The sequence below is a fragment of the Nilaparvata lugens genome, unplaced genomic scaffold (genome assembly GCF_014356525.2).
Source record: "Nilaparvata lugens isolate BPH unplaced genomic scaffold, ASM1435652v1 scaffold3890, whole genome shotgun sequence".
NCBI lineage: Eukaryota > Metazoa > Arthropoda > Insecta > Hemiptera > Delphacidae > Nilaparvata > Nilaparvata lugens.
This window is the reverse complement of record NW_024090492.1, coordinates 4,303-14,176: the sequence shown is the minus strand read 5'-3', so window position 1 is coordinate 14,176 and position 9,874 is coordinate 4,303. Positions and strand designations below refer to the sequence as shown.

The window sequence follows — 9,874 nt, the reverse complement described above, 5'->3', positions numbered from 1 at the left end:
AATTCGTCAAATAGGCCACAGTTTGACACCTTAATTATAGGAGCAAGGTATAAAAAAGGCCCTTTCATAATTTATTAAGTATAGATTTATCAGGGATTTTCCGGGTTATGGAAAAGAGACAGGGCCGCGATACCTTTTCACTGGGTATTGTTCAATGAAGGCTCAAAATGGTTCATCATCCAACTCAGGTGGCTGGGGCATTTCGAGAAGATGGAAAGCACAAGGGTTTCCAAGAATTGTTTTTTTATTCATTCTATTTATTCAATTGTATACAAGTAGCGGCTATTTGTGCAAGCGGCTTGATGACGTGCAAGAAGATCTGTGTGTCATTGGAAGGAGAGGATGGAGAGCAGAAGTGGAGGATAGGGATTGGTGGAGAGTGATTCACCCTGCATGTAATGTAACATTCTATGAATTCATACTCTCTGAGTTCAACGTGTTTTATTTATTCATTCATTTATTTATTCACATACAAAATAATACAATCCAGGTAAAAACAACAGGCATTCGCCCAAAACTGCTCTAAACCTTAATTTGGAATACACTATCAACGTGAATCAGCGTGAATAAACGTGAATCAACGTGAATCAGCGTGAATCAGCGTGAATCAATGTGAATCAACGTCAATCAAAGTCAATCAACGTGAATCAGCGTGAATCAGCGTGAATCAGCGTGAATAAACGTGAATCAGCGTGAATCAACGTGAATCAGCGTGAATCAACTTCGAGGAAGCCGCTAGTGACGGAACTGTCTCTTAGGACGCACTCGGCAATATGCATCCACACCAGACACCGCCAGTTGACATTCTTGTTGAATTGAAACCAGAGTTTCTGTATCTCCGTGAAGTCTTCTGGTGGCTCATCCAGTTTGAATATGGAGCACCCCAGTGATTCACATGGGTCTTCACACTTGTTTTTCAGGCAGTTCAAGTGGCTCTCACATTGGAAACTACTCTTGCAGTATCCTCCTACAACAGCAACATCTCTCATTATATATGTTATGAAAAGTAACTTTATAGTATCTTACGTCACATGGACGGGAAGGGGCCTTTTGCAGGCGAGAATGATGTTTCTAGTCGAGGCGTCAGCCGAGACTGGAATTTCATTCGAGCACTGCAAAAGATATTCACGTCCTAGTAGCATACACTATTTTCTGTCATTATAATCTAAAGAAGAAAATTGAGGAATAGAAAACATTATCTGCTTGTTCTGAACTCATATATTCTATAAATATAACCTAGTTCACAAATTCCAAATCAGGAATTTCATTCAAGCACTGCAAAAGACATTCACGTCCAAGTAACTTACACTATTCTCTGTCATAATAATCTAGAAAAAGAATAATTAAGAAACAGAAAACATTACCTGATTGTGCTGACATTACTACATGCATTCTATGAACACAACTAGTTTAAAAATTCCGAATCAGGAATTTTGTGGAAGTTGACAAAACTTCCACTTGAAGCGCTGAAAGACAGTTTTTGTACCAGTTTTGCTGTTCCTAATTCGGAACTAGGAAAAATACTCTACTGTGAAGAAAACATATGGTTTCATAACAGTAGAGTATGATGTAATGAGAATCATATGTTCTGCAAACAGTTGTTTACCGGCTTGATTTCATGCATGGAAAACAGCTGAGAATGATTATGACAAAAAATATAAACAGTATACAGACGATGCCAAAAAGCATAAGCTATACTAAAAAAGTGTATGATAAATTAAAATAAAATTAGATTATGATAAATTTTTCTGATAAATGAATCATTATTTTTTATTTTCTTTGACAGCGAGTATATTGGTAACGTACTGGTAGATGGCAGTCAGTTACCATACTCTGCTGTTACTCTTTCCAACAATATCTTTAGAATTGGATTTCAATTGATAGTTTTCCAGTTATTGGCGTTTTTCAAAAATATTGAAAAATCTCTATATCTAGAAAACAAAGGTTGATATAAGAAAATTTGACTAGTAATTTTTGTTGCAAATTTTTAGTAGAATCTAATTCATGGTCTTCGACTGGTACACCTCTCATGAGACACCGAGTTACAGTACCGTGCCTAAAGTTACAGGAACATTCAAATACAGTCTGGGTCCTGTATTGCCTATCTGTGGAGGGCCACTAAACTACAATACCAGGACTTTCTATATACCAGATCTGCACCTACAAAAAAATGGCCGCCGTAGGTGGTGGCCGGCATTGATATTTGACCGAGCGAAGTGAGGTCTAAGATTCAAGTCGACGGTTTTGCATTTCTCTTTATGTTTAAATGTTTATATGTTGCACATTTACGGCAGAACGCAGCATTAGATTTTCATGAAATTTGACAGGCATGTTCCTTTTTAAATTGACGTACCATATACAAAGTATATACAAAGTTTTTTGAAATTTTGAATTTCAAGGATAATATAAAAAAGGTAAAGGAGCCTCCATCATACGCCAATATTAGAGTAAAAATCAGACTACCGTATATAGAATTATTCATCATTAATCAGTTGTCAAGTGGATTATAAATTGCATGCCATGACGCATCCAATTCAATCTCTCAATGTAACTTGGTGAAAAATCAGCTGCTGTGTGGATTATTAATGGCATGCCTCATTGAATGCAATTTGTATGCACTATTGAATGAACTATTGATTGCATGCAATAAAGCAAGCAATTAATAACTAAACTAACATAGTATTGTCTCTCAATTTTTCTCTGCTATGAACTCGGGCTGTCCTGTTGCCAGTATGTCTTGAAGGAGATTAGCTTTTGATGTTAGCATTTTTGATACACCAACACCAACAGCCATTAGCCGTTTTATTTATTATTTTTTTTTAACAACAATGACAAAACAACTTAATCATAAAATGATTGGAAACGAAAAAACAGGCTTCATGCCCTTACTATTCCATTCCCGAATTTTGGTTTCCACACCGATATCTCGCCAACATGACATACAGACAGGATTCACTCTGATGGACAGTATAAGAGGAGGCTTTGGTTTTTAACTGTGCGAGGTCTACTGTTCACAAAACTACTAGTTTAAATGGGAACTAGACGAACTGAGATGCTCTCTAACAGCTGATTAGTGATTTTTTCTCAGTAGGAATTTCTATAAGACTACCACATACGGCAGCCATTTTTTTCTAGGCTCAGGTCCGGTAGTATATTAATTTATAGTATGTCCTGAATACTATTAATTCAAAAAATTTGGAAATTCTTGAAAATGTATCTTTTCATATGCAAAAGATGCTCTCCTGTATCTTCTCAAAAGCAACATGTTGCATCGAAAAAGATAATTTCCATTTGGGAAGAATGTTGTGTTTTTTGAAAAAATGTCAAGTTTTTTGGAGAAAAAGACAAAATTTTTGGCAAAAAGTCTGATTCTTACCTTGTGTGACTATACGTCTGGAATTTCTCCAGCCTCAATCACTTTCGAATAGCATTTGGGATGATGATTTTGGACTCTACAGTCGAAACGCTTGTTCAGCTGCGCAGTTGAGCTTTGCGCATGCGTCCTCACAAACTGCGTACATGCACCATTCATTTTCCCCGCAATCATCACTATTAACGCAGCCTAAAAATTTCAAATTCTAAAAATATAAATTGGACTCAATCCACTACCTCCATAAACCATGGAGCATTCTGGTGAAGTCAGCACAGGTAGGGCTACTCACCACCTCCTACACCATAAAAACCCTAACTCACATTTGTTGATTTCAGCTGATCTATATCAGCTAGTGTTTTTATTTGAGGAGGAGGTGGTGAGTCATTGCCATAATACATCTCTCTGTATAGAGACGGCAATGGGTGAGTAGCCCTACCTGTGCTGACGTCACTATGTCTTTGCTTACGGAGGTAATGATTAATCACAGTGAAATCCAAGTCAAATTGATCGTCATATGATGATAGAAATATAAGTTAATTAGCAGGGGTCAACGCTGATCTGATTTGATTAATTTTTTTGTTTTTTTCCGTAAATTTGTCAAACTCTTCAAATAAGGATGATTACATGAGGTTTAGTGATAAACTCGCATTATTTATCATAATGTGTTTTACATGCTTAGCTATCTCAATAAGAATCAACGAAATCTCAGTTTTAACTGAGATAGTACCAAGACCCCAATTACAGTCACGGACTCATGGGTTGATTCCTGGACCATTTACCTTTCACTACACCAAGACGCTACTATGCATAGCAGAAACATTTAATCAACCATTATTACATATCCACTTCCTCATTGACTCCAAGATTAGTCGAAAAACTAAACTAGAAATAAAAACCTGGACATACAGTAACTTTTTCTTCCAAAAAGATCGTCATATGAATCTCCAGATTTCTGCTCAAACTACTGTTTGCAAGGCCAATTCTTAAGGATACGTTTTGTTAGAAGTGGACTCGCTTACAATTTATGCACATTTTTTTCTCTTTTTTCCTACCTTCTTCCCATATACTTCCCTTATGGGAGACCCTAGTTGACTAGGTATTTTTCCTCCTTTCTTTATTTTCAGCACACCCCACCATGAAGCCTGTTTTTGTATTTTATTAGAAAATTTTGATTGTGATTTTTTTTTGTTCTCTTCCATATATCGTGTTGATTCGAATAAGATTTTTGATTGATTGAATAAGGAACTTGTTATGCCTGTTATGGTTGTTATTTTTAACGAGATTGAAGATAAGGCCTTTAAAATTCACGCACTCATAACTTGATTCCTGGGCCGATTTACCCCTTCCACAGCATCAAAACACTACTAAACATAGCAAAAACATTCGAACATTAACCATTTGAGCAATAAATTCCTCATGCCAATAATGACTTATATTGCTTGCCAGACCTCCGCTTTCTCGTACTTGTTGCTCGAACTCCAGCTCAGCTGGGCTTTTGCAGATTGGTTGGTGGTCTCTGACGACACAAACGCCATCTGGTGGCTTGATCTCGGCACAGTGCAATCTGGGACAGGGCAGGTCGCATTGGTTGTCGTAGCACCATTGGTCGATTTCGCAATCAAAGCTGCCGTGACATGCTAAAAAGTCAACACTGGAATCATGGATGTTGTGGAAATACTTTATAATAATGTGATGAATAAAATACTGTAGATTTCAAAGATTGAAAGTCTTTTTCTAAAGTGCACGATAAATTACTTTTAACACGGCTCTTTCTCGAAGACAGAGAGGTCCGATGATCTATCCTCCACCTAATCACTCCCACTACCTAGCAGCATTCTCCTTCTTTTGTGTCTGAGTGAGAGAGCTAGGTAATGCGACGCGGCAACAATCCCTTCCATCTATTGCTGGCTATGTTCCAAGTAGTGTACTGGTCAGCAGGTATATTGGTTTGTGTATGTTACAGAGATGTTTTCATCACAAGAACATGGAGCAAAATGACACGGTGCATCAAATTGTGCGCAGGATGTCTGTCTGTGTCTACACTACAAACTGTGGAGGGAGAAATGGGTTTCTCCCCTTTATGTTAAAAGTAATTTATCTCGCACTTTAGTTTTATTTATGTAGCATTCATTGGATATTTGAATGAATTATTTTACTGTTGACAATACCATGCTGAGTATTCTGCATTTCACTTGGTATTATCACAAATGCAAGGCTTTTACATTATACTCTGTACAGAATTACTTCCGACCTGGGATGGACATGCACAGCAGAGAAAGCATACAGCGGGAGGGGATACAGATGCGCGATTTTACCGTTTTGAAGCGGCCAGCGATCTCCAACTTCTAGTAACTGTTCATGTGCTAATGCTACACATGCTATAATGCTATCTATGATACAGATGCGCGATGTTGCTGTTTTTAAGCGGCCAGCGATCTCCAATTTTTAGTAACTGTTTATGTGCTCATGCTAGACATGCGAAGTTTCCTGTCTGAACGGTCAGACAACTGAGAAATTGGCAACTGCGCTTCTACCGATGACTATTAATCACTGTAATTGGCTGATCTCCCTTCATTTCTTTGCGCTGCATGTTCATCCAAGTCTGAAGTAAATTTATACGGACTATAGACTTGTTCATTTATTAGTCTTTGATATTATGAACAGAACCGTATCAAATTACATTGATTTTCTTTGATTTATCGTAGGGGCCTTCTTATTATCATGGAGAAATTATGAAATTATAGCATGGTATATAGGTCGTTTATGTTCCAAAATTCAAGCCCACTTTTTAAGTGTGAGAAAGGCATGTATGAGAGACTAACAGGGTAACATAGCTTCACAAAAAATAACAACTAGGACTATCGGTTTGAGTTAACAGTGAAATTTGGATCATAAACTTAGTATCTTCTCAAGGTGCGTACAGATATACGCGCCGCGAACATGAGCAATTCACTTTTAATCAGCTGACTATATCTGTATTTTTACAGAAACGGTAAGATACAGATATAAGAAGCTTGGCATCAGCTGATTAAAAGTGAATTGCTCATGTTCGCGGCGCGTAAATCTGTACGCACCTTCATGCTATCTTTTCTTTTTGGTATTATCATATTATCGGTAAGAGTTTCGTATATCGAGAGCCGACTATACTGGTCTCTATTTTTATCCATTACTGTACCTTGAGAAGACAAAATTAGCAAAATTACAATACAGTCAAATCGGTTACGCCAGCTACAAATAATGATTCATTATTCAATATTCAAAACTCGCAATTATTATTATTTTCCGAAAAATGTCAAATGTTGAAAAGGTTGAGAATACCGCAGTAAAAATTCACTATCTTTTTGTCAATCAATATAACATTTCTACACTTAATCTATATTGATCTATGACGAGATTCGACTAAACACTATAATAATAAGTCGTGACTATAAACTATATAAGTCGCGACTAAAATAATATAGAAAAAAGGGTACTGGTAGCTCTTTGTAAAGAATCAATTCATTTTGATTTCAGAAGATTAATGGAAAATACTTGCTGGAATTGATATTGAATACCTTGAAATATATTTTCAAATAAAAAACTCAAGTTTTGACTCACGTTTTCCGAGTAATCCTCCTACAGTTTCAGGAGATGGAACAGCATTTGTTGAGAATAATTCGTGAATTATTAGCCATAAAAATATGAATAGTTGTTGAAATGATGGTAGAAATATCTGCAAGTACAATCAATTCTCTTAAATGCAATTTGAAATATCACCATCAAGGATTTGATATAGAGATTTAACAAAATGATTAATTCAAAAGGTTTTATATTTTTAATCTTGAAACAATGATTCATCTCTGATATTCATGAAATGTGAATCTATTGAATATAATAATAATAATAATATCGAGTGACCTGGCTGGCTCAGGTCTGGTGTCAGAGTTTTCAGGTCGCAACTGATCAATTTCAGGGCCTCTGACATGACCTAACGACTGCTTTTTAGGCAGCCGGGACCGACGGCTTAACGTGTCCATCCGAAACACGGGAGTGGCCCGAGATAAATATCTTGGCCCGGGCCGGGATTTGAACCCGGGTCTCTGAATCATAAAGCCATCTATTGAAACTGAATGACAAGTATTGATATTGATATACCAATTCGTTTCAATTTTACTTACCGTACTGTCCACCCACTTCATCGTATGGTTACCATAAAAATAATCGTTTGGATAAATGTAAAAAACATTGTCAATTCTTCTCCTCATAGAAATAATAACTCTATACTTACCATCATCGATTAATTTTTCAATATTTAGATATTTATCTATTTATTTATTCACTTTATTCAAATATTGATTTGTAAACCTCTCTAAAAGAAGCAGATGCTGACAGTTCTTGCGAAAATACACCAATAAGCCTCCAATTTCTCTCTGAAGATAATTTCAACCAATTATGGAAGAAAATTTCCACAATCAACATGACTATTTCATTTATGACGATTGTTTCCAATGATACATCATTCTAAGAGAATACATCAAGAAAACCTTGCAATTCCAATTTGTTCCTCAAGAAATTATTAATTGAGTGTGAACGAATATTGATTTGATTGAGATTTTCAATTTTCCCTGTCAATTCTTGCATAACACAAGTCAAGGTGCAATTGCAACAAAACTTCACAACAGTTTGTAACGTTATCTTTTTCTATAACGTGTGCCCTGTTTGGCTGCAGTCGGTAGAGCAAAGATTTGAAAGATGTATAACACCTTTTGTGGTTCCTGGAAAAATAATAGTACCAATTTCTTACCGGCTCTCTCAGGAGCTCAAACAGTTCTCTGCTTTTGCTGGTTACTATCGTCGGCCGCTTTAACAGTTCACAGTTCCTGTGACTGATTTGTTGAATTCCACAAATACAGATGCAGTAGATATAGATAGATATAAGGGCTCTGACTATCGTACTAGACGATGCGACACCGCCACTAATGCCACTCGTCACCATTCACCAAAGTGGTCAGCAATGAAAAATGACACCGAGTCAAAACAAAGGCGATACTCTATCAGAATACCTTATAAATTCTATTAATTTATGTTGCTGCAGCTTAATACTATGACCTTGAGATTCTTCGAATCAGGTGTGTTGATACTGGATAATTTATATAAATCTCGGGATAAATCAGCAATATACAGAATTGATTATCAAATCTTTGGAAATAGTATGTTCCCGAACTGTGAACTGTTAAAGCGGCCGACGTTAGTAACCAGCAAAAGCAGAGAACTGTTTGAGCTCCTGAGAGAGCCGGTAAGAAATTGGTACTATTATTTTTCCAGGAACCACAAAAGGTGTTATACATCTTTCAAATCTTTGCTCTACCGACTGCAGCCAAACAGGGCACACGTTATAGAAAAAGATAACGTTACAAGTTTTAAATTACTTCTCCCCAACTTTCAATTATTAAAGTTATATACGACCCTATATTATTCACGTTCCAGTTTGAATGCTTTTGATTGAAACATTTTTGAATTGAAAATTTATGACTTTTCAATGTTAGCTTCACCATTTTGTGAATTAACAATTTTTTTTGTGAGACTAAGGTCGAAATGTCAGTATTGATTGCATGGGAATCGTTTGTGTTAGTAATAAGGAATTTGAGAAGTTCAAAGTGTATTCGAATATAGCTGTTGGCTACGGTATTGGCCATTGAGTTACATAACTGATTTAGCTATAGATATAGCTGATAACTATCTTGCTGGTCGCTGATTATTTTCTAACAAACTACGAGAATGTCCTAGAATGTACCTAAGACATTGAGAGAATGTCACCTAAGAGAATGTCGCCACATTAGAGCCACCAATCAAGAGAATGTTACCAGAATCTCCTACCATCTACAATTGACTGACAATCACCACAGATAATAATACTATAGGGAAAAGATAATATAATGAAAAGAAGATATTCTATGGTATTGGGAGTTTATGTTACAAATTTCACTGTTAACTCAAGCCAATAGTCCCATTTTTTATTTTTCGTGAAGCTATGAATGACGCTTGTAGTCTGTCATACTGTGCCATCCTTACTCTCCTCCTGCCAAATCAATAATAATAGACAAAACTCAACATCAATCGGATTTTGAAATTTTGGAACATAGACGTGGTATATCATAGGATATATTCTTATGCTATCCCTCCTCTATGCTAAAAGTTGCTTGGTATTTTCCAATATACTTGATATTTTCCAATGTACTTATAATACAGTATACCAAGGTTAGAAGAATACTACTAGTAGTTCTGTGAACAGCAGACCTTACGCAGTATTCTCATCCACAAGTACCTGATTGAAACTATAGACCTTATGGAAATACAGCAATAGACTGGTTTCTCCCCACATCTGTGTAATCACTTGTCAGCTGATTTATGATGAATAATTCTATAGTATGATTTTTACTCTAATATTGACGTATGAAGGAGGCTCCTTTTTCCTTTTATATTATCCTTGGAATGAGAAATTTCCAAAAACCTTGTATATAC

General features: G+C 36.2%; 1 non-coding gene across 1 annotated transcript; it reads right to left on the bottom strand.

The window, feature by feature from the left end:
* Window positions 1-438: 438 nt before the first annotated feature.
* Window positions 439-7,843, bottom strand: LOC111059459. The gene is made up of 5 exons (XR_005573701.1): window positions 7,641-7,843; window positions 6,971-7,085; window positions 4,822-5,010; window positions 3,387-3,562; window positions 439-984 (listed from the first exon to the last, which is right to left on the bottom strand). It is a non-coding gene; the product is annotated as an uncharacterized LOC111059459 (transcript).
* Between the last annotated feature and the right edge of the window lie 2,031 nt (window positions 7,844-9,874).